Here is a 26222-nt window from a genome sequence, read left to right on the forward strand (position 1 = left end):
TGTGATGTGCCAATGGTGACTGTCACCATGGATAAAGGATACATCACTGAGTAGCCAGCAAATCTCCTTTCAAACAGTGGAAAACCCCCTTCTGTGAGAAGTAACTTAGATTTGGCACTCAAAATTCCTAAATTTTTCATCATTTGGAAGCTGGTGAATGTCTTCAGTGTACCAACCACAGACAGCCAGAATTTATCTAATTGTCCTGATAAAGCTGCCAGTGCTTGTTCTCCAAGTTGCCACAGTGAAGAGAGGGGAAGCAAGAGAGAGCAGGGAGTCTCTAGATTTTGGAAGCCATGACATGTAGGGCATGACTCAGGCTGGTTCTGAAAAGTCTTCCATACATCCATTCTCCAGACAAAACTAAGGCGAATTCAAATTAGGTGAATTGGTTGCCAAATTAGTTTTATATGTTTTCCAGCCCAGTATGACTCAGGAAAATTAGAGTTCTGGATGGAAGGAAAAAAGGAAGGAAGGAAGGGAGGGAAGGAGGGAGGAAAAGAAGGGAGCGTATGCGTGTGTGTGTGTGTGTGTGTGTGTGTGTAAGGCACATTTCTTAAATGTCTTTCCAAATGCTGTGAAGAAATAATTCTTCTTTCTTACCTGGTAGTCGTCTTGTTTTCTGGGTTGTTTTTAACTGAGGAAGAAAAATGCTCATCTGCCAGCAGGGACGGAGTGGTGGGCTGGCGTCGTGTGTGTCCCTGTGGCCCAGCCTGGCCTGGCCCTCTGCCTCCTTGCCCGCCCACCAGCCCACCAGCCACACCCTGAGCAGAGCAAGGGGCACCTCTTCTTGCTCTAAGTCAGGAGTCTCAAGTGACATTTTTTCAATTAAGAGAAAAACCCCATTTCTAACCTTGACATGCTCCAGAGGTCCTGCCCCTCCCCTGTCCTCTGCTGCTGCTAATGACAATATAATGGCTTACTCTGCTACTCGAGAGCTATTTTTATGTAATTAATGTATGCTTTCTTGTTTATAAATGCTTGATTTTAAAAAGGAAAAAGAAACGTGGCATATTTATCTACTTCACTGGGTACCTGTCACTCCTCCTACCCCCTTGGAATACATGACATTATACAATAAAGGATTGGAGAGCAAAAAAAAAATTCTTCTCAATATATCAGTGCTCTAATACACTGATATTCTTCCCCTTAGCTTTCAAGGTTCCCACCTTACATATCCAACTAATTCTCCATTATTCCCAAAGAATGTCCTTTGTTCCTGCAGGCCAGCCATCCTAGAAGGGTGGTAATCTACAAAGACACCATCTATTTATCAAATATTTAGAGAGCACATATTATGTGCTGGCACTATTCAAGGTGAAGGGAATCAACAGTGCTGTTTGATGTTTGTCACTGACATGACCATGGTCCCTGCCCTCATCATACATACCAAGTTTGGTTCTACTTCTTCCATCACCCTCACTCCCCGGGGCAGGAACACCCACATTCCTGCTCTTTGCCTAAAAATATTTCCTGTCCTTCCTTTTCCAGTAAACTCTCCCTCTCTATTACTGATTAGTCTATCAACCTCTTCTCTAACCTCATCAACTCTTACAAGCCTACAAAAGTAACACAGCATTTAATGATATATTGCCCTGCATCACTTGTTGTTGTCTCCAGAATGCCAACTTTATCTTTCTAGCTAGGCTATAAAGCCCTTGAGGAAAAGCAGCATCTCCTTAATTTCTTCTCTGCCTTCTAGATGAACTAACATAAAACTCATGCATTCTAAGAATGTATTGTAGATGACTGAATGCTTTTAAAATTGAATTTAAGAGTAGTTTATTTGCAGTTTATATTCATTTCTATGGCTGCTATAACAAACTACAACAAACTTGGTGACTTGAAATAACAGAATGCATTGTTTCGGTATGAAGTATGTTTCAGTATGAAGAACACAAATCTGAACCAATATCAGTAGAGCCAAATCAGTGTGTCCATAGGGATGAATTTATTTGAGAAGCTCTAGGAGAGAATTCATTTCTTGCCTCTTCCAGCTCCCAGTGGCTGTCAGAAATCCTTGGCTTGTGACCTCATCATCCAGTGCTGGTCCACGTGATCATATTGCCTTCTTGTCTGCCTGTGTCAAACCTCTCACAGCCTCTCTGCTATAAGGACAGTAGTGATTACATTCAGAGTCCTCCTACATAATACAGAATAATCTCCCCACCTCAAAATCTTAAATCACATTTGCAAGGACCCTATTTCATATAAGGGATCCTTTACAGGTTCCTGGGATTAAAGTCTGATATCTTTTAGCGGCCATTATTCAGCCTACCACACCCTTAGAGTTAGGTCCTTTGGTTTAATAATTTTGTAGCAAAAAAAAAAATACCAAAGCCAATTAAAATCAGGAAGAAAACTAATATCTCTTTTTTATTCATTAAGTTTATTGGTACATTTTAGGTGTACATTATGATCACATTCATCACTGGGAGTTTCTATCTGTACATGATATATTTTGGTTCTTGGTTTTTCCCTATTCTCCTTCTCTTCCTTCCACCCCTCCACCCCTCCCTACTTACAAAAGCTTTGTTTTCATTTTTCCCTCTTTTCTCATATTTTTTCTTTCCCTTCTTTCCTTCCCCCCCTAGAATATTAATATCTCTTATTCAGGAAATTCAAATATCCAATAACCAGTCACAAGTCAAGAAATAATGCAAAACAGATATCACAAGAGTTAGCCAAGAAAAAAGGCATCATAGAGTTTAAAATTACCAAAAGGATACTCTGTAAGTCAAAAATGTTGGTATCATTTTTTAATATGTCCCACAAGATCAAAAGATTATTTCAAAGTAAGAAATCTGGAAAGGCCATAAATGCAGGCAAATTTTTTCCTAAGGAAAAGTCTTCCTAGTGGCATTTGGCTCTAAGGTTAATCCTAAAACTACAGGTAGAAATAATATCCATTCCTTCTATGACAAGGTCAGTTAGGCCACAGGCAGACTATGTTCTGTATAGGCTGGAATTAAGCATAACCAGAAAATGACTTGGCCTTGGGTTTACTATGTATCCAGGAAACTGGGGTGGAATCCCTAAGAAGATAGAAGTTTCCTTCTGAAGGTCAAATCATAAAGAGAATATATAAAGTCTGAACAGAGTATTATATGAGACAAATGATCACTTGGTGAGTATACTCTAAAAAGGAGAAAAGTTCTAGTTTTAAGAGTTTGAGTTGAATATTTTTTCATCTATTTATTAGCCATTTATACTTCTTCATCTGAGAAGTGTCTGTTCATTTCAGTTGCCCATTTTTTGATTGGGTCTTTTATTTTGAGAAGTCTAACTTTTTTGAGTTCTTTATAGATGCTAGATATTAGTTCTTTGTCTCAGGAATAGCTGGCAAAATTTTTCCAGGTAGGTTCTTTCTTTACTCTGTTGGTTGTTTCTTTTGCTGTGCAGAAGGGTTTTAATTTGACATGATCACTTTGTTGATTCTTCATGATATATCTTGGGAAATTGTGGTTCTGTTCAGAAAGTTCTCACCTATGCCTATGTCTTCAAGAGTTTTACCTATTTTATCTTCCAGCAGATTAAGTGTTTCTGTTTTAGCACTTGATCCAGTTTGATTTTGGTTTAGTATATGATAAAAAACATGGGTATAGATTCAATCTTCTGTATGTGGATAGCCAGTTTTCCCAGTATGATTTGTTAAAGAGACTATCTTTCCTCTAGTATATGCTTTTGGTCCCCGTTGTCAAAGATCAGATAACTAAATGTGCCTGGGATTGTTTCTGCATCCTCAGTTGTGGTCCATTAATAAACATGTCTGCTTTTGTGCCAGTACCATACTGTTTTTATCACTGTAGCTTTGTCATATAACTTGAAGTCCAAGGTTATGATGCCTCCCACTTTACTCTTATTGCCCAGAATGCACCTTGAGACCACAATGTCAAGTGAAATAAATCAGACACCCAAGCTTAAATATTGCCTGGTTTCTCTTCTATAAGAAACCCAAAACATAAATAAAGGGCAAAATAAAAGCTAGATAAGGGAAGGGCATCAAAAAAAGGAGGAAGGAGGGCTAAGGGTTTGGCTCAGTGGTTCCACCGCCTGCCTTGCAAGCACAGGGTCCTGAGTTTGATCCCCAGTACTAAAAAAAAAAAAAAAAAAAAAAAAAAAAAAAGAGGGAGGAGAGAGAAAGGAGAAGGAAAGGGGATTTAAAAAATTAAGATGTGCTATGTAAATATTCCAACTCTTTACAAGAAATATAATCATTATGTATTGAAAACATGTACTAATAAAAAAACAAAAATTAAGAGTTTCAGTTATACTAGATTGGATTATTTTGCAATAACTAGATGTTATGCAAAAACACAGAAATAGTTTCCAAGACTACTGCTACAAACAGTAGAAAACATCTGACAAAAGGCCACTTCAAGGTCCAGGAAAGTACTGGAAGATCCAAGAAAGTACTGTTGTCAAACCAACTTAGTCAAACTGCAATTAGTTGAAATGTCCATTTGGTTATCTTAGAAAATCCAGATACCACTTTTCCATAGGAGGATTTGTGTTTTCTCAGACACTACTTTTACTTACAAGCTTCTAATGAAAGAATCCCATTCATCATTTAAAATGAAAATATAAATCCACAGGAATGTTTAACCATCATCCACTTCCTCTGCAGGTTACCCAAGAACTGGTATCGTGTTAGGAACTGTGGAAGTAAAATTCACTAGAACAAAGTATGCTCCGGTCCCCACTCATATTGAGGCTGAAAAAGGTATAGTACATTACAAAATGGCTTTCAACAGAAGTACTTTTTCTCTAGTGTTTTTGAAAGAAATTTTCTCATTATACGGAAAATTTTCTTAGGAGAAACAACATCTCTTCCAAAGAAATCAGATCAAAGAGGCAATTCTTGACTATCATCAGTGTAACTCAATTCATTTCCTCCACCTCCTCAAGACCCCAGTTAGTCCCCCCTGGGGTCTCAGTTTAATTCTCATGTTGGTTTATGGACTTTAAATTATTTTCACATCATGACATGTCAACCATTTATCTACCTTCTTTAAGCTCAACCTTGGAGCCAGAAACATAAACATCCTTCAGGGAGGCGGCTTTGTTTGTCCAGACTCTGTCCTCTGGAAAACTTATGATCAGCAGGAAATGAAAACAACCAGCATCGCTTTTGTTTTCACTGATTTTGGTGACATTTTGAAAATGGAGCCGCTAAACCAAACCAAATCTCGGGACTCATTCTGACCAAAATCCAAAACAAGGAACTTCACGTGGAACGTTCAAAACTCAATTGTCTCCATCTACAACTGAATAAAAAGCTCAGATTAAAACTGGCAACGATTTACTTCCTACAAACATGCTTTGTTCCTGCCTAACTTGTCAGCTCATAGAAAAAGAAAGAAAGAAAGAAAGAAAGAAAGAAAGAAAGAAAGAAAGAAAGAAAGAAAGAAAGAAAGAGAAACGCCTCTGTACAAGCAGCTGTCTCATTCAAGACGCTGAATCCTTTCATGGCCGTCAATACAAATGTGTTACACAGAACCCAGTCCTGGACCATTGCTCTAAAGTGCTGGCCCTAAGTGTGGGCCTCCCTGGCTCCCTGGTATGCCTTTCTTCTAATGTGATGACTTGCATTTTCAATAAATGATTACAAAAATCCCATGCTCTGCATGGAACCCCGCTATCTCTGTTTTCCCAGAAGCCTGATTGTGGAAACAGCCAGCCCTAGAGGCAAAATAGAGAAGGACTCTGACATTTTCAACTCTTAATCCTAGCTCTTGCTTTTAACTGCTCTAGGATCATTTAATGTCTTTACATCTTTAAATGTTTCCTTAGTAAGTTGAGCAATTTGCAATAACCACCCTGGGCTAGTTTACTAGAGAGAAGTCAAATCAAAATTATGGCAAACTATTTTCCAAATATACAGTGGATGATGAATAACAATTATGTCTTTCCCAATGAACCAGTAAATAAATTGATGTCACATCGGAGATGCCTCATTATGTCCTGGATTATTTAGAGAGACACCACCAATCCAACCTCAACATGAGTGGTAATGTATACCAATGGACAGACAGAGAGCTGGACAGTAGCTAAAAACAAAAATTCTCCTTCACTTCACTCTTTGTGGCTTTGATTTGCTCCTCTTCCTTCACTTTGCTTCTCTTCTCATCCCATTCTGCAAGTCTCCTCTCAGACTCAAACTCTGCTATTGCCAACTCCATTAGCCCTGACCTAATGGAAAGACAATTCCAGGAGCTCAGAATGCATACACATAATTCTCAGTCCTGACATGCATTAGCTGGCTGACCTAGGATCTATCACTTCAGAGCTTCAGTTTCCTCAACTACTAAAATGGGAGAGACGTGTCTTTTTAACACCACAGGATCCTTCAGAGGTCTTTTCCATCTGGGTTTTTTGTTTGTTTGTTTGTTTGGTACAGGGATCTAACTCAGGACCTTGCTCTTGCGAGGCAGATGGCAGAACCACTGAGCTAAATCCCAGGCCCATCTGGGTTCTTTTGGGTATAATGTTAGATAATCAGTGAGGGTTGAAACACTGCAGTTGCCCTGTGGCAATGTCTCTTTCAGCCCTATAACCAGAGCGTTGGAGTCAGTCCTGACAACAGAACCCATAAAACATCTCAGAGAGGCAGAAGACATTTAAAAATCATTTTGAGCATATATTATGTATTAGAAATGACTCTATAAGTTGTTATGGGCTGAAAAATGTCCTACCAAAATTCATATGTTCAAATTCCCAATCCCCAAAACTTCAAAATGTGACTTTATTTGGAGATAGGATCTTTAAAGAGATAGTTAAGGTTAAATGAGGTTATTATGATGGCCCTTATCCAATATCCGTGGTGTCTTTATAAGAGGAGATTAGGACATAATACAAACAGAGCAAACCATGGGGAAAAGATGTCATCTATAAGCCAACAGGAGAGGCTTCAGAGAAAACCACCCCTGCAGACACTATTAAGGCATCTTCTAGCATCCAGAATTGTGCATAAGTTTCTGTTGTTTAAACCGCACCGGCTGGGGTACTCACTATGGCAGCTCTAACAAACTAATACTTTACTCAGTGTCATTCCTCTCCTCAGAAACCATCTCCACCTAGAACATCTCCACAATTTAAAATTTAACAGATCTTGTTCACCAGTTTTACATATAAACAAAAGAGATGGCTTATTAAGTTTTCATATTTCTACTCTAATTAGCCTTTTTCTCCATTCTTTCTCTTCCAATGTTAGAACATACCTTCTGAAGTCCTGAATGATAAGAAATTCATCATTTCCTGTTTATATCAATCACGACAGGTTAGTTATGCTACAGTAGCAAACTTTCTGAAATCTTAAGAGTTTTTTCTTTCTTTTTCTAACAATTAGAAGTTTAGCTTTGCCTAAACCCCAATCTACCTTTCAGAGTTTCTTCTTATTTCTGAGGCATGAAAACTAGGTCACCACATTTTCTTTTTCTCTCCTCTCTCTTCTCTTCTTCTCTCTCTGAAATCCTGTACTGACTTCAGAACTTCAAATCATAAGCTAAAAAATAAAACTACATCAATTTGATGTGTGAGATGATGAGGGTAATGCATTTGCTTTCTTCAGCGTTCATACTGTCTGTGGGGTTCAGTTAGACACCTGAACCTGGGTGCCAACTATCTGGATTTGTTTGCTGCTTACCATCAAAAGTATAAGAAAAGCCTATAAAAAATGGAGAAGTAGGCCGGGGATGTAGCTCAGTGGCACCCCACCTGCCTCACAAGCGCGAAGTCCTGAGTTCAATCCCCAGTACCAAAAACAAACAAACAAATAAATGGAGAAGTGAGTTTATTCACAACATGCCCAACTTGTGAAGGCAGCTATCCACCCCCAACTCCAACACACAGAAATGCTCCCATTTACAGAAAGGGTGGAACAAAGGCTGGGAAATACGCACATGTAGACTTAGGATGTTGGCCCACCATAGAGCCCAGAAATTAATCTTCCTTGGCACCAGGATTGGAGGTAGCAGTTTCCACTCTGAGGATGAGATAACTGGAGAAATAGCTTATTCTTTTTTAAAAAAAAAAAAAAAAAAGGTACTTTTTATAGATCCATCTTAATCTTCCAGCAACGTTCATGACCTTGGAGTTGTCTCTGCTGTGTACAGGGCAAAAGCCCTGGGCAAAGTGAGTGACTCTTACAGAATTCTCCTTCTACCTTTCTCTCTGCCTCTAATTTTCCTGGACTAGAGGACAAAAGGAAAGAGTAGCAGCAGCAGACCTCCCGCTTATCCTCTCCTCTCTTACTGCAAAGCCAATGCCAGACTCAGGGCAAACAGCTGGGTAATTGGAGCAATTAACCCCTTTTAAAGTGAGGCAACAGGGAAGCACTGGGCCAGGACCTATGCTTCACTAGCTGCTCCTCTGAGTGAAAATGATGCATCCTGGACTCTCCTCTGGGCTTTTCACTGTCACCCTGGGCCCCAGGGCACTACTGGGGTAACCAGCCTCACACTTTACCTGCTGGGGATTGTATACCCGCTTCTCCCCAGCTCAATCTAGAAGCCTTTAATGGCTGTATGTGGACTTGTGTATGTTTTCTTCGATTATAAAGCAAAGTCAAGAGCTCTCCTGTTTCATTAACGTTTAGATGAGTGTCCTGGGCCACTGAGCAAAGCTAAACTAAAACTAAGAAATATCATTCAGCTTTTTATCATCACTTCCAACTGAAGCTACTGCATTGTCACAACTACCAGCAAAACACTTTACATTTGTATCATCCTTTACAGGTTAGAAAGCACTTTTGCACGTTTTCATTTGATTTCTCTAATAACCTAGGGCAATTTTTCATCATGTTATTGAAGAAAAGGTGAGGTTTACAGAAGTAAATGATAAAGGTACTCAAAGTGTCACAACTATTAAGTGATAAAGCTGAGGTTCTACCACAAATCTTCATAAGCCTTTGTGTTACCTGACCTATAGCAGGGCTTGGAATTTAGTTATAGAGACCCAAGAACTATCTAGACTGTGCCAGACACAGTAATGGGTGTTTTCTCACATGCAATCAGATATAAACTCCACGGCACCCTACAATGGCCAAGGGACTGCAACATATTTCTGTTTATGCATTCCTTCATTGCATGAAGAGGGCTGGGAAAGCGCTGTGGTCATGGCAATACATGAGCCCAAAGAGACAAAGATAATTAGATGAGTGCTTATTATTCTCACTTAACATATAAGAAAAAGGAGATCGAAAGAAGATATGTGAATAGCTAACAGGGGAACTTCAAGTGGAACCTAAAGTCAAATCCGGTATTATTTCCCAGTATCACAGCAGATGGATGGATGGTAAATCAACTGTTAACCACAAGCCCGCTGAGGGAATTTTTCTCCTCCAAAAGCAATTATTTGATTCACCGATTCCTGGCTGAGCTCTTTTGTATTCTAACATCTATACCTTTAGTACAAGGGAGTGACAAAAGGTAATCCAAGGAAGACCTGAAAATGACTGAAACGCAGATGTAAAAATACCAGTGGGCAATGCCTCACACAGAGACAATTACAGCAAAATAGTCCAAGTCTGATGGAATTAACCTTATGCCAACTGAAGGAGCAGCTTAATAACTCCCCTTGTCAGAGATTTTTCCAGATGAATGAACTAAAGACAGGCCTGAGTCACAAGAACAATAAAGGCAGGTAAAAACTTGCACTGAACAAAGACAGAGACCCATTCTTGTGATTGGCAAGACATGGTTCAGCAACACAGTGAGATGGTCCCATTCTCTGCGACTCACATGATTCTCTTCCAGAAAGACGTTACTGTCAGGATATGAGTAGCTAGCTCAAATAATTGCAGGGTGCTCTCTGCCACTGGGCCTCTCATTTCCGTGGAGATCACATCTCCTCATAATCAGAGGTGTTTTTTCATACGATCCAGCCAAAGAACCCATGTCTTTGATATCTCAGGCAAATTAGGGGTGGTAAGGAAGAGAAACAAGTAGAGGAAATTAAGATTCTGTCTGGGTAGATTTTCTGAGACGGGAATATAGATATAACAGCTAACATATTACACAACCATCACTGTGTTATGGCTTGGCTTGCCTTTTTTCAATCCTCATAGCAACCCCATAAGGTAGGTAGAATTGCAACCCCATTTTTTTAAAGTGGGGAAACTAAGACAGGGAGAGGTTAAGAAACTTGCCCAAGGGGCCGGGGATTTAGCTCAATGGTTTCGCCACCTGCTGCACAAACGCAAAGACCCGAGTTTGATCCCCGGTACCAAAAAAAAGAAGGAAACTTGCCCAAAACCACACAACTAGTAATGGCTGAGACAGAATTCAGACCCAGCTGTGCAGGGCATCAAAGCACCAGAGGCTTTACTCATCTATTCACTCTTCCAAAAGCCTGCCCTTAGAAGAACTGGGGCAACAAGGAGGTAGAAATGGCATGCAGACTGATGTAACCACCATGGAAATCAGTGTGGAGACGCCTCAAAAAACTAAAACTAGGGCCGGGGATTTAGCTCAGTGGCACTGCACCTGCCTCACAAGTGCAAGGTCCTGAGTTTAATCCCTGGTACAAAAAAAAACAAAACTAAAACTAGAGGTTCCGTTTGACTCAGCTCTTCCCTTTCTTGGTATCTTTCCAAAAGAATTTAAAGCATCATACCACAGCAATATATGCACACCCAGTTTGTAATAGCTAAATCTTGGAAACAACCCAAATGCCCATCAACCAATGAATGGATAAAGAAGACGTGTTTTTGTATAAAGGGGAATACTACTCTGCAATAAAGAAGGATAAACTGGAGACATTTCTAGGTCAATGGATGCACCTTGAGACCATACTCTCAAGTTGAAATAAATCAGACACACATGTTCAAATATCACATTGTTTCTCTGGTGTGAAAAACCAGAAGGGTAAATAAGGACCAAAATGTATAATAGGTATTGTAAAATAGGAAGGAAAGGGGACTAGGGAGGGGGGAGGGAGAAAGAAAGGAAGGGAAAAGAAAAAAAGAGATAAAAGGAAAAAGTGGAAACAACACTTTTGTAAATAAAAAGGGGAAGAGAGACTGAAGGGAGGGGCGGAGAATGGGAAAAAAATAAGAATCAAAATATATCATGTACAGGTATAAATTCCCTATAATTAATGTTATCATTATGTATATTTAAAATGTACCAATAAACTAACTTAAAAAATAAAAATGACATTTTTTCTTTTATAGTGTGTATTTTCATAATTATGAATAATCATATTCTAGAATCCACCTTTTCACAAAAAAATTCCACATCCATCATGCCATCCTAAAATAGTTCCATCTCCTCCTGGTAGGAAGAGTCTGATTTTGAGATTATTTGCTTGGTATCTGGATGCCAGCAAAGGAAATCCATTCCCTTCCACAAACACTGAGGGCCCACTCTGCGGGATTTTTTTTTTTTTTTTTTTTTGGTATCAGGGATTGAACTCGGGACCTTGAGCTTTCGAAGCAGGCGGCAGAGCCACTGAGCTAAATCCCCGGCCCCCTCCACTCTGCATCAAACATCAAGCAGGGTGATGGGAATGCGAAGCTTACCGGAATCACCACAGATAACTGAATGGCTGAATGATTTTATCTACCTGAAACCAACAAATCCCAGTTCTCCTGTAACTCACAGTTTGTAGTAGTTATCACAAAACATTGAGAAGCACTTTAAGAGTCAAAGGTAGCTCCTGGCTTAATTTCCCCTAGTCTGCCACATTCACCCAGCAGCTAATATGGCTCTGGCTCTGACAGCAGCACTACATCTTGGACTACAGGTTGGAAAACTTTTTCTGGACCATGTTCAGATTTGTGGTCCAGAAAAATCTCTACCACAACTACCCAAGTTGTCACTGCTGCACAAAAGCAGCCACACACAACATGTAACCAAGTGGGCGTGATTGGGTTCCAAGAAAACTTTACCTAGGAAAACAGGTGGCAGGCTAGATTTGGTCTGCAGACTAGAACTTGCCAGCCTCCCAACCTGTCCCTAAAGAAAAGTGCCATCCACACCCACCCTGGTCTACTGTCTTGACACCCTGCCCCCAGGATCATGGAAGGCTTTTTCAAAGTCACAGATCTATGGATAGTGGTTAATAACTGCACAGCCACTGACCAAATGCAACAGTAATAGCTAAAGTGAACTCCAAAGCAGACTAACTTGACCAGCACAATAGCCACTGATATAAACCTCCCTACTTAACTCTTCCCTTACTCCTCTCACGTTCCTATGACATTTATCACAATAGAGAAAAGAGATATTTTTCATTATTTTTAGTTTCAAAGTTTATGTCCAAAATGTTGCCTTCTAAACTAAGGTATATTTTATATTTTTTATTCAAGAAAAAAACACCTTAATGAAGGTATTTCTTTTTATTCTGTTATTTGTAGGTTGCCAAGAAAGAAAGCAGCCCCTGTTTACTATTGGACCTATTACAATCGAGATCTAGAATGTCCTCCAAAATTCTCGTGTGCTCAGAAGCAGGGATTTCGGAAGGTAAGTGGATCATGGGGGTGTTAAGCTCATCAGCAGATTGATCCACTGATGAATCCATAGCCAAATGGTCTGTTAGGAGGTGGGGGTCTAGTCAAAAGAAGTAGGTCACTAGGGACAAAACTCAGAAGGGTATATCTCCTCTCAGGTCTCTTTCTTTCTCTTTCTCCTCCCTCCCTTCCCCGGACCTTCGCTTTTTTGGAAGCCATAAAAGAGCAGGTTTCATTCACCATGCCCCTCTACCATGCCATTTCTGCCTTGAATCCAGTCTACTATAGATTGAACTGAGAGCCAAAATAATCCACTCTTCCTTAAAGTCCAGCAATAAGAAAGTAATTCAGACAGCACCACATGCCATTATTCTAGTTTGGGGACCTCTGGAAAAGGAGAAAGGGACCAGGCCATGTCCTTTCCTTCCACAGCGCCCTGCTCTCATCCAGGACCTATGTGAGCTCCTTGGAAATGTAGAATACAGAGAAAAAAACTAGAAATAATGGAGGAAAGGGAATAGAACAATGACATGACAACTGTTCACTCTGTAAATTTATTTTCATTTTTCTTCTGTCCTTTCCTGTTTTCCAAACTTTCTTTTGACAAGAGGCCAGAAAGTTCTGCTAGAAATCTGTACTTCAAGCAAGAAGGAGGTAGAAACTGCATCCTCAGACTTAGTATGCAGTTTTTTGCCTGCCTCAGAACCTGCATACTGAGTTTGAGGATCTCCATGCCTAGACAGGCTCCCTCCGTAATTTAGCTGAACCCTTGTATCTTTGCCTAACCAGTCAGCCCACACAGGTGGCTATTCTCCAGCCATTTCTATATATTCTCTACTTTATTTGCCTTATTTTGCCTGCTTGCAGTTTCAGTAAACACTTCAATTATATATTTTAAAGTGCTTGATCATGGGTCATATACAGAAAGGCCATATAGGGATATAATTGTTTTAATCAATAAGGAAAAAATCACGGTAGGGATCATTAGCTGGAACATCTGGTGTTTCCTTTATATAATGGGAGATGAAAAGAAATATTCCAAACCAAGGATTTCATAACTTTGCCCCTTACAGTGAAATTTGTTTGAAAAGCCATAGAGGTATAAGAGTAAATCTACCTCAAGTATGGTGACCTCAATACAATAGAATGGAATGATCGGACCCCTAAAAGAAGCAGATTCAAGGGCTGGGGATTTAGCTCAATGGTTCTAGGGCCTGCCTTGCAAGCACAAGGTCCTGAGTTCGATCCTACAAAAAAAAAAAAAAAGCAGATTCAGGAATGTCAAAGAAATATCAGCTCACTGCCTGGAACAAAAGGTTATTCTTGGGGCAGGGATTTAGCTCAGTGGTGCCACTGCCTGCCTCTCAAGCTCAGGGTCCCAAGTTCGATTCCCGGTACAAAAAAAAAGGTTATTCCTCATCTCTGGGTTATTAAAAGAATCAAACTGGGCTAGGGATTTAGCTCAGTGGTTCTGCCACCTGACTCACAAGCACAAGGACCTGAGTTCAATCCTCAGTACTGTTAGACCCAACGAGGAAGAACCAACCAGAGACCGATATTAAATCCACACAGGAGTTTATTACTGGCCCGGACCTGAGCCGAGCATTGGACTCAAGCCCCGACTGGGGGGAGACAAACATGTTTTATACACCTTTGAGGCCAACAGTTTCTATGACCCCCCATAGGATAAAACTACCAAAGCAAGCGAAAGGTACAGAAGGGGAACGTCCTGCTGTTAGAACATTTGTAAAACAATAGTTGATTAACGGTTATTTCTAAAGAGACTTTCTAAGGGGAGGAGGTTTCTAAGTTTCCTCCTTCTGAGTTCATCTAAAGGGCAGGCAGGTGGATCAAGCAGCAATATGGAGTCTGTCTTGCTAACTAGGGTCCTTCAGGTACCAAAAAAAAAGAATCAAACCAGGGGAATCAAAAGAAAAACCAAACACAAGTACCAAGGTCACAACCAACTTGGTAGGCCTTGATGTCCTACACTCAGACAGGTCTGCATGTCTGGAAGGCCTGGCCTTCCTTCCTGAGACAGGGAGAAGAGAGATGCTGTAAAAGAAAAACTTCATGGAAGGAGTAGTGGGCAAATTATGCCAGCTGCTCAGTCAGCACACTGCACATTGGTTTCTTTGCTAGCAACTGCGTAGCAGCTACAGCATAAGTAACAGCAGTGGCAGGTGGTAAACATAAGATAAAAATAACAATAGCAATAGCTTCCAATTGTTGAATACCTATATGGCCAGGACTTCTACTGGGCATTTTCACATGTATTATCAAATTTATCCCTCATGATTTATCAGATAAATGGTGTTATCCTTATTGTACAACTGGAAAAAATTATATCAATGATAAAAAAAACCCTAGTTCATGATTACACTGTTAATAGAAAGAATCATGATTCAAATCCAGGTCCACGTAAATCTAAGGTTTAGGGGCAAGCATCTCTAGCTCTCAAGTTTGCCACTACTTTCACAGAATCAAGTTGAACAAATCAAAAGTTACTACTACTGTGCACGGCAGGCGCATCCACATGACTCTGGAAGAGAGGTCCCGGGTCACAGGGGCCCCGCACCATCCAGCCCTAGCCAAGCACATCCTCAGGATGCCAGAGGGAGAGGTCCCGGGTAGCAGGAAGCCCTGCCCCATATAGCCTGCACCCATGGGGCGATCCACTTAGCCAGCGGGCTCCTGCAGGACACCCTCCTCCCCCTCTCCACTGGCTTCTTGGCTGTACCTCCACCTGGTTTCACACTACAAAGTCACAGGGGACACCAGACCACTAGACCACTGTACTGGGTAAGTTGGGGGGATCATCACATCCCATTGGAACCTGGACTATTGTCAGGGGAAGGGCAGCTGGAAAGTGAAGTACAACCTTGCAGAGTTCAACCCTACTGGAGGAGAGGGAGCTCAACTTGGGACTTGCAGTCAGAAATCTGCTTGAATCTCACGGGTCTGTGACTAGCTTGCTGAGACTCACTGACTTATCTCTGCACACTGCTGCCCACGTTGTCTACTGTGACAGCAGAAACATACCCTGAAGGACGCCCTTCATTTTCATTTTTATTTTTTATTTCCAAAATTAGTATTATTTGTTTTTCTCTCTCATTTTTAATTTTTTTCCTACTCTTCACAAATTTTTGTTTTTCTCTTCTTTTTCTTTTCTTCTTTCTTTTCTCTTTCCTTTCTCTCTCTCTCTCACTCACTCTTGTGCTATCCCACATTGTTCTTCATATCCCTTTTTGTTTCTGTTCTGGCCCTAATTTGGATTTCTTCTTTATTTTTCTTTTATTCTCTTTTTCCTTCTCTCACCTGTATCCTCTAGCCTCACTGCTAACCTTCCCCTATCCTTCTGCCTATCTATCCCACCCTCGCCAACTCCTTCCAACTCTCCATCCTGAAGGGTAAAGTTGCTATATTGAAGAGTTTATTCACTATAAACATATGTTGGGTTGGTCCTTGATTTTGATTTAATTCACACAGTTAAAGGTGATAGATTAATAACTACCACAAATTGTCATTTTCTAAAATGTACTTGATGCTATAGTGTTGCTGATTGTATCACTTGGGCTAAGGTGTTGTTATTGATCTAGTCAATGGTCCTTCCTGGTATAATGAAAATGAGAGAGCCTCAGAGTCATTAGAGACTCAAAGCCTAAAGACCAGCTATATCTGGAAGACACCTCTGAGAAGCAATCATTCCATAAGGGTTCTAATTACAACCAACAAAGATACTTACAATAAGCAATTTCAAAGTATCAACCCAGGAATGAAACCAAGGACAGTACCAAAAACAAAAAGGAGAAGACATTTAAGTAAGTCCCAAACTCAGACTTGCATCCCAACAAGGATAAACTCTGGGGGAAATGAAGTGGAAAAGTCTGATAACCAACCACCTGGACACCCTGAACTGATAGCACAGGAAGAAACAAAACAGATGAATGAGGCTTTAGAAAAATTCAAAGCAGAAATAATCTCCCAGATAACTACAGAAATGGTGAGCAGAGTGAAAGACATGATTAGAGGCTCTAGAACAGAAACAGATAAAAAAAATAGATGAGCTCAGAAACATGCTGGAAGCCATGAATGCCCAGCATAAGAAAGAAATGGAAACCATGATCGCTCAACATAGGAAAGAAATGGAATCCATGAAACCAATTCAAACAGATATTTAGGAGATTAAAAACTCCATTGAAAGTATGCACAGCAGATTAAGGGAATTTGAAGATAGAATATCAGATATAGAAGACAGGATCACAGTAAAGGACCATGAAAACAGCGATCTCTTCAAAGTAGTAAGGGACTGTGAGAAATCAATCCAGCAGCTGCTAGATGATGCAAAGAAGAATAACATAAGACTGATAAGAGTCCACGAAAAAACAGGACAAAGTACAATTGACACAAAAAACTGTTCACAGAAGTAATAGTAGAAAACTTCCCAGACAGAGGTGGAGAATTGGACATACAGATAAGTGAGGCATATAGAATTCCAAATAGCCATGATCAAAAAAAAATCTACACCTAGACATATAATAGTCAAGATCCCAGAAAACCAACAGAAGAACAAAATCCTACAGGCAGTTAGAGAAAAGAAACAAATCACCTACAAAGGAAAGCCCATCATAATCACAGCAGACTTCTCAACACAAACCCGCAAGTCAAAGAGAGCCCGGAGGGAAGTATTTCAAGCCCTAAAAGAAAATAACTTCCAACCTTCACTGTTGTATCCTGCAAAATTATCTTTCAAAATTGATGGGGAAATTAGATACTTCCATGACAAAGAACACCTGAGAAATTTCATGAACACCAAACCAGCACTATAAGCAATTCTAAACAATACCCTAGAAAAAAACAATGAAAGTCATGACTCCATGAGGCCGAACAGAGGGAAGCCAGCAGCCAAGGTAAGAAATTGAAGGGAAAGGGGGAAAAATAAATAAAAGAGCCAACAAAAGTAAAACATCATGACAAGGATGAGTCAATATCTATCAATTATAACCATCAATGTAAATGGCCTCAATTCACCAATCAAAAGAAATAGACTAGCAGAATGGATTAAGAAGCAAAATCCAACAATATGCTGTGTACAAGAAACACACCTAGTTCAAAAAGAAACTCACAGACTGAAAGCAAAAGGATGGAAAACAGTTCTCCATGCCACAGGAACCCAGAAAAAGGCAAGGGTAGCAATATTATCTGCAGACAAAGTAGATTTCAAACCAAAACTAATTAAGACAGACAAAGAAAGTCACTACATCCTTATGAAGGGAACAATCCAAGAGGAAGAGATGACAATCATAAATATATATGCACCAAATACAAATCCCTCCAACTATGCAAAACAAATATTAATGGACATGAAAAACCAAATAAGCACTAACACAATTGTAGTGGGGGACCTCAATACCCCACTAGCACTAATAGACACATCATCTAGAAAAAAAATTAACAATGAAATTCTAGAACTGAACCAAGCTATTGAACAAATGGACTTAATAGATGTTTACAGAGTGTTCCATCCCACAAAATCAGAATACACATTCTTTTCGGCTACATGACCACATGCTAGCTCATAGGACATGTTTAAGTAAATGTAAAAGAATTGAAGTAACCCCCTGTATATTATCAGATGATAGTGCAATAAAATTGGAGGTCAGTAGCATAAGAAACCGCAAAACTCCCACAAACACATGGAAACTGAATAACACCCTCCTGAAGAACCAATGGGTCACAGAGGAAATTAAAGAAGAAATTAGACAGTTTCTACAAGTAAATGATAATGCCAGTACAACATACAGGAATCTATGGGACACAATGAAAGTAGTTCTACAAGGGAAATTCATAGCAGTGAATGCCCATATTAGGAAGACAGAGAGAACTCAGATAAATAACCTAATGCAGAACCTCAAACTCCTAGAAAAAGAAGAGAACAACAAATCCAAAGCTCATACAAGAAAGGCAATTATAAAGACCAGAGCAGAAATCAATGCAATGGAGACTAAGACAACAATACAAAAAAAAAAAAAAATCAATGAATCAAAGAGTTGGTTTGAGCCCGGGATTTAGCTGAGTGGTTTTGCCGCCTGCTGTGCAAGTGCAAAGACCCGAGTTCGATCCCCAGTAGCAAAAAAAAAAAAAGAGTTGGTTCTTCAAAACAATAAATAAAATTGATAAACCTTTAGCCAACCTTATCAAAAAAAGGAAAGAAAAGGCTCAAATCCATGCAATTAAGAACAAAAAGAGTGAAGTCACAACAGACCCAGCAGAAATCCAGAGGATCATCAATACCTACTTTGAGAACCTGTACTCTAATAAAATGGAAAACACAGAAGAAATGGACAGGTTCCTAGATAGATGTGAATTGCAAAAGTTATATGAAGAAGATGTAGAAATTCTAAGCACTCCAATTACAATGAGTGAAACTGAAAATGTAATAAAAAATTTGCCAACAAAGAAAAGCCCAGATCCTGATGGCTTCACTGCTGAATTCTGTAAGACATTTAAAGAAGAACTATCACCATTACTCTTTAAACTCATCAAGGAAATTGAAAGGGAAGCAAGGCTTCCAAATTCATTCCTGGAAGCAAGTGTTACTGTGATTCCAAAACCAGGGAAAGACCCAACCCAAAAAGAGAACTACAGGCCAATTTCCCTAATGAACATAGATGCAAAAATCCTCAACAAGATACTGGCAAACACAATACAGAGGGTCATCAAGAAGATCATACACCCTGACCAAGTCAGGTTTATCCCAGGGATGCAAGGATGGTTCAATATTCGTAAATCAATAAATGTAATACACTATATTAACAGAGTCAAGGACAAAAACCATATGATTATCTCAATAGATGCAGAAAAGGCATTTGACAAAATCCAACACCCATTCATGATAAAAAACACTACAGAAAATTGGAATAAAAGGTCTTTATCTCAACCTGATTAAAGCTATCTATGAAAAATCAACAGTCAACATCATACTGTATGGTCAAAAACTGAAAACTTTCACGCTAAAATCAGGAACAAGACAAGTATGCCCACTATCACCACTCCTGTTCAGTATAGTTCTGGAAACATTAGCCACAGCAATTAGGAAAGAGAAAGAAATAAAAGGAATAAAGATAGGAAAGGAAGAAGTGAAACTGTCATTATTTGCTGACGATATGATACTTTACATAGAAGACCCAAAAAACTCTGCCAAAAGACTTCTAGACCTAATTGACAGATTCAGTTGAGTAGCTGGATACAATGTCAACACTCAAAAAACAATAGCCTTCTTTTACACAAATAACAGACTCACTGAGAGAGAAATTAGGGAAACAATTTCTTTTACAGTAGCATCCAAAAAAATGAATCTAGAAATCAATCTAACAAAGGAAGGAAAAGACCTCTACACTGAAAACTACAGCACTCTGGAAAAAGAGATCAAAGAGAATATAATAAAATGGAAAGACATCCATTGCTCCTGGGTAGGAAGAACCAATATAGTGAAAAAGGCCATACTTCCAAAACTGCTATATAGATTTAATGCAATGCCGATTGAAATTCCAACAATATACCTCACAGAACTGGAGAAAACAATCCAAAAATTCATATGGAACCAGAAGAGACCTAGAATAGCAAAAGCACTTCCAAGAAACAGAGACATGGCAGGGGGTATCACAATTCCCAACTTGAAACTGCAAAGCATGGTTCTGGCAAAAAACAGCATGGTTCTGGCAAAAGAACAGATCTGAGGATCAGTGTAGTAGATTACAAGATGCAGAAACAACTCCAGACATACTCAGCCACCTCATCTTTTACAAAGGAGCAACCATCATCATTGGAGGAAAGATAGCCTATTTAATAAATGGTGTTGGAAAAACTGGATTTCAACCTGCCAAAGATTAAAACTAGACCCATACCCATCACCATGCACTAAACTAAGATTGAAGTGGATTAAAGATCTAAATATTAAAACAGAAATACTAAACTTGCTGGAAGATAAGTTAGGTAGAACTCTGAAAACATTGGCATAGGAGAAGACTTTATGAACAAAACCTCAGTAGCTCAAGAACTAGCACAAAGAATCAACAACTGGGATCTCATCTTATTAAAAAGCTTCTGCACTGCAAGAGAGACCACCAACAGAGCTAAGAGACAACCTACAATGTGGAAAAAAAATTTTAGCAGCTGTACCTCAGACAAAGGACTACTATCTAGAATATATAAAAACTGAAAAAAATCAGACTCCCCCAAAGTCAAAGACCCAATTCAAAAATGGGCATCTGAAATGAACAGACATTTCTCAGACAAAGAAGTAAAAGCAGCAAATAAACATATGAAAAAATGTTCAACATCACTGGTCATTAGAGAGATGCAGATGAAAACAACACTGAGATTCCACCTCACCCCAGAAAGAATGGCTGCTATCAAGAAATCAACCAATAACAAATGCTAGTGGGGGTGTGGGGAGAAAGGAACCCTTCTCCATTACTGGGGGGAGCGCAGGCTGGTGCAACCACTGTGGAAATCAGTATGGAGATACCTCAGAGAACTAGGACTAGTGGTTCCATTTGACCCAGCTATTCCCCTCCTGGGAATCTTCCTAAAAGAAGTAAAAGAATCATACCATGGTGATATATGTGCACCCATGTTTACAGCAGCACAGTTTGTAATAGCTAAAGCTTAGAAACAACCCAAGTGCCCATCAACTGGAAACCGGATAAAGATGTGGGTTTTTTTTATAAAATGGAGTACTACTCAGCCATAAAAAACAAGAAACTAGAGACATTTATAGCTAAATGGATGCATTTTGAGGCCATACTCTTAAGTGAAATAAATAGGACACATATGTGTAAATACCAAATAGTTTCTCTAGTGGGAGAAACTGAAAGTGTAAATAAGGTTTAAAATGATTAAAATGAATAATTGATAATTTGAAATAGGAAGAAAGGTCCAAAGGTGTAGGGGTAGTGCATGGGGAAGGGGGAAGGAAAGAAGGGATAGGAAAAATTACTAAAAAAGAAAAAAAAATGGAAATGAAATCTACGTAAATAGGGAAGGGTGGAGGGGGTAAAGTGTGCACAGGAAATGGGGAAAAAATAAGAACCAAGATACATCATGTACAGGTACAAGCACCCATTGATAAATGTAAATGTATTGTATACCTTAAATGTACCAATAAAAGAACTTAAGAATAAAAAAAAAAAGTTACTACTACTAATGATCCAACAAGTGATTTTTAGGGGATTGCCTAGAGGTGGCTACAAAACTTCACATCACTTGAAGCCTTTATACACTACCTCCATACACATGCTGCTAGAGAAACAAGACCCTTCACTTCCTGTCTGCTTATGCATCTAAATCTCTCACTGACAGCCTAACTATTAGCAAAGAATAGTAAGGATTTTGTTTCTGGCCCTGACAGGCAAAGATTATAGTAGAGAGCAAGAATGATTCTGCACTGCCCAAAGGCATAGTAAGGAACCATCGTTGCAACCACCTGGAATTTAGGAAAATGTACAGGAATCCTTGTACTCCACTACCGAGGACTCTGTACTGGGGGTGTGATGACAAGTTCGGCTACAGTTCAGTGGAAGCAGCTGGTGGCATCAAAGCCAAAGAATGATTGTCTTAGCCACTATTTTGCCCCCTGACTTATATTCTCAAGTTCTCAGGATCTGGCAAGATAATTTTTTTGTAGGTTGAAATTTTCAAGCGTCTATGGAAGAAAACAAACACATTGCAAAAGTCTCTTTCCAGCCCTTCTTCTCCTTACCAGAATCCCTTCTGAGAAGCTGGCACACTAAGAACTTTAATTAATTAATGATATAAGAACTCTGGGCTTTGTCGTCCCTCTTAATGAAAACTCCTACCATTGGCTGCCTACTTTTCTACTTTAATTTTTTCTGGAAAGATTTAATTTCAATGACTGAATTACCTGAAATGACTGAAGAGACACTTTGGTTAATTTTTAACTTTAATTCAATAATTAAAGTTATATTATTTTCTATTTCCTGAAGGAATTTAATTTCAATTCTCATAACTCTTTCTTACCTCTGTTTCATAATAGCATACTTAAACTAGTAGTTCTTGATTTTTCAAGTTAGATAGTATATAATGACTCTATACTATTGAAAATCAGGAATTAGCTTTCTTATGCTTCAACATAAAACCCACATGCACATGATTCTCACTTTTCCATTGATCCTCCCAATATAAATTTTTTAGTTAAGTCGATACTATGGTTTGGAAACATTTGTTTAATTATGTCCCCCCAAGGGAATACTGCATTGAAGGCTCCATCCTCAGGGCAGTCTTTGGGAGGTGAGCCTAGTAGAAGGTTCTTAGGTCTTTGGGAACACACCCTAGGAAGGAATTATGGGACCTTAGTGTCTCTTCCTGACTTCCTGTTTGGTGATACAAGCATGTACACACACACACACACACACACACACACACACAAGCACTCCTTCCATGATATGCCATCTTCCACCATCTTCATCAGAGACCAAATTAATAGAGCTATCTGATCTTGGACTTGATGCTCCAAAACTGTGAGCTAAATAAACCTTTTCTCTTTATAAAGTTAGCTGCCTCAAGAATTTCACTGTAGTAACTCAGAACTGACTAATATAGTCAGTATTCAGTATTACATTATTGTGATTATTGAATTCTTATTCCAGATGTATCACTTAATTTTCTCTCTTTTCCTACAACTTTTTTGTCTTTCTCAGTATTTGAAATTTTTTCCTTTGCTGAGTTTTTCAGTAATCACTACTTCATTTGCAAACTCTTGACTATAAAGAATAATCTTCTCTCAATAAGCTGAAATAGGTTTCTCAGTTTCAGGTGTTCTTGGAGATACCCTACCCCTCCAGACTTTCCATTCTCCTGTCCCAGTATAGAATGGTTACTCTCTGGGCTTGCTGCCCAGCTCACACTCTGAGATCACCAACCAGGGAACTGGACACTATACCTCATTAAGTATTCCTGAGCACCTTTCATGATGTAATCAGTTATTATTGTTGTTGTTGGTAGTGATGGTGGTTTTCTCCCCAGATCGGCTACAGGCTACTAGGTTCCCCACCAAATCATGAACCTCCCATACACACCGTTTTGAGATGATCCCACATATGTCTCAGGCATGTAGCTATAGGAGACTGGTACATTCCAGTGATCAGGAGGCTCCCAATATCCCTGTTGTCTGCCTGAGTGGGAGACAATAAAAATAAAATAAAAATGTGTGGGAAGGATTTCTGAGAAAGTTATCCAAACTGTTTGTGAAGATAGATGTTAACATTATTTCCTTAAACACAGGATGCCAGAAAAACAGAAAATCAGAGATTGCAATAAGTGGTACAATATAAATATTAGTTTCAAAGTGCCAATATTTTTCTCTTTTTAAAGATAACTGCTTTGTACTAAGAGATATCTCCTATGCAGGTGAGTTCTTTATAGGCTAGTGAGTGATCAAGTCTTTTTCAAAATCCATTTTCCAGGGCCAGGGATTTAGCTCAGTGGTTCTGTTGCCTGCCTCACAAGTGCAAGGACCCAAGTTCGATCCCCAGTACCAAAAATAACAAAATCTATTATCCAAAATCATGTCTATGGCCATTACTCAATGGAGTTCAGACTTTGGTTCTCTTCCTCAAATTCAAATGTTAGATAATAGCTAGATTATTACAAAAGTATGGAACTGTAGCTCAAATACTGAATGTCCTCCAAAGGATCCTGTGTGCTAAAGGATTGCCTCCAGGGTGGTGCCCTTTTGAGCTGGTGGACCATTTAGGAGGTGAGGCCTGGTGGAAGGCCCTTAGGTAAGTGGAAGCATACCACCCAAGGGGACTGTAGGACTCTGGCCTGTCCTCTCTTCCTCTTTGCTCTCTGGCTCATGATGTGATGATGCTCCACAAAAAGCTCACACCTATGATGTGTTGTTTTCACTAGAGGTCAAAATGGTTACTTGATCTTGAACTGGAATCTCTAAAACTGTGAGCTGAAATAACCCTTTTCTCTTTAAAACTCAAGTATCCCAGGTGTTTCATTATAGCAACATGAAGCTGACACTCATTTCATCAGCTGAGACTTCCTGGAATGCCAAATAGGAAGAGAAAGGGAAAAAAGCATTATTTTGCTACACATTTCACAGAGAATATAAAATGAAACTGATTTAGATCTAGAGTGAGGGTTATTTTTCACCATTGCACACAGACCACAGCAGAGTTCATTGCACCATAAATACTATGTACTATGTTTACACATGCATGTATATAATATCTACTGTGTGATATCAGGCTTAGATAGTGTTTTAATCACTTAGCCATTCTCATGTTCTATTTTTACCCTACTAAGAGTAAAGTAGCAATAGATTTCTATGATTATAAGCCCTCTTCACCCTTAAAAGAATCATATAAATCAATTTTTAAAAGGTTTTATATTTTCAGTTCTTCTCTAAGGTAAAGAACCAGTTGCATGTAATAAACTACATTACTCTTAAATATGTAGCTTAATAAATATTTACACATTTAAACATCCATGTTATCACCATCCAGATCAAAGTAGAAAATATTTCTTTTACCTAGAAAGTTTCCTTATGCCTGCATACAAGTTTGGTACATTTTCAATGATAAACAAATTTTATTCCTTACATATTACTTTCTACACTTGATCTTAACCAAAAGGCCAAGCAGCAATGCACATATTACTTTCTATTAGTGAGAATATTTAATTAAACAGAACTTTGACCACTTCAGGGAGACAAGAGGACTAGCATTTATCATCCAAATGTAATTTGCCAAGTTCTTTAACATTTCATGTTGATCCTGTTAAGCAGGTATAATTATCTCCATCAAGCCAATGAAAAAGCTTTGGCTCTAAGAGTTTAAGGGAACTTGTCAATGTTTAAGGGCCCATAAACAATTCGAGAGAGAGAGAGAGAGAGAGAGAGAGAGAGAGAGAGTGTTTGTGTCTGTGTGTTTTTGTGTCTGTGTGTGTGTGTGGCTTATATTTTGTTTTTTAACCAACTATTATTTATTTATGTCTAATTCAGAAATACAGTAATACAGGATAAATTAAATCTATCCTATGTAAATCTATTCAGTAATGCAGGATAAATTAATAAATATCCTATTTATCCTATTTAAATCTATTCAGTAATACAGGATAAATTAAATCTATTGAAAAATGTAATATAAAAATAACTAATAATTATTAGTTTACCTTCAAAATACCTTAATGGACAAAAAGAGAAAGCTCATGCTCGTGTTCTAACTATACTTTAAAAACAAAATGATATAGCTTTTAATCTCTTTGAAATGGTCACCTTTGGTACTGATTTTCAGGTCCAGAAGTAAAGAAACAGTGTTAACTAGGCTATTTGGATGACCTCAAATTCACCCAATCATCTGGACTGGGAATCAAACATCCCAGGTCATGGGAATAGTAGTTTTAGGGTACTCTGCTTAAGTAATCCTTAAATACTAACCAATTTTTGTGATTTCAGAACTTTATGACCAAATGTCCTGCTTTGTCTGAAGCAGTGTTAGCAGTGAAAGACCATTGTCCCAGGAAACCCCTCAGTCTCTGGCAAACAGGAATGGCTCGTCACCCTCCTGAACAACTTCCAAAGTACTTTAACTGTTGGTTTTGGTCTCTGAAATTTCAAAGGATGTTTGGGAAAGTGGATATGATCACAAAAGGAAATTGTGTGACTTTGTTCACCAAAAAAGAGTTTTTGTGTTTCTTTTTTTGAGACAAGGTCTCACCATGCAGTTTAGGCTAGTCT

At 38.9% G+C, this 26222-nt stretch overlaps 1 long non-coding RNA gene across 1 annotated transcript in view; it reads right to left on the minus strand.

Moving 5' to 3' along the window:
• The window catches only part of LOC110349224 (uncharacterized), a 253451-nt gene that overhangs the window by 85787 nt on the left and 141442 nt on the right, over positions 1-26222 (minus strand). The window contains exon 2 of the long non-coding RNA XR_015443472.1: positions 23551-23646. This is a non-coding gene — a long non-coding RNA (uncharacterized LOC110349224). The remainder of the gene's footprint in view (positions 1-23550; positions 23647-26222) is intronic.

Source organism: Heterocephalus glaber, unplaced genomic scaffold (assembly GCF_053883595.1).
Source record: "Heterocephalus glaber isolate CG9 unplaced genomic scaffold, H.glaber_assembly_v1.0 deba00001571, whole genome shotgun sequence".
Taxonomy (NCBI): Eukaryota; Metazoa; Chordata; class Mammalia; order Rodentia; family Bathyergidae; genus Heterocephalus; species Heterocephalus glaber.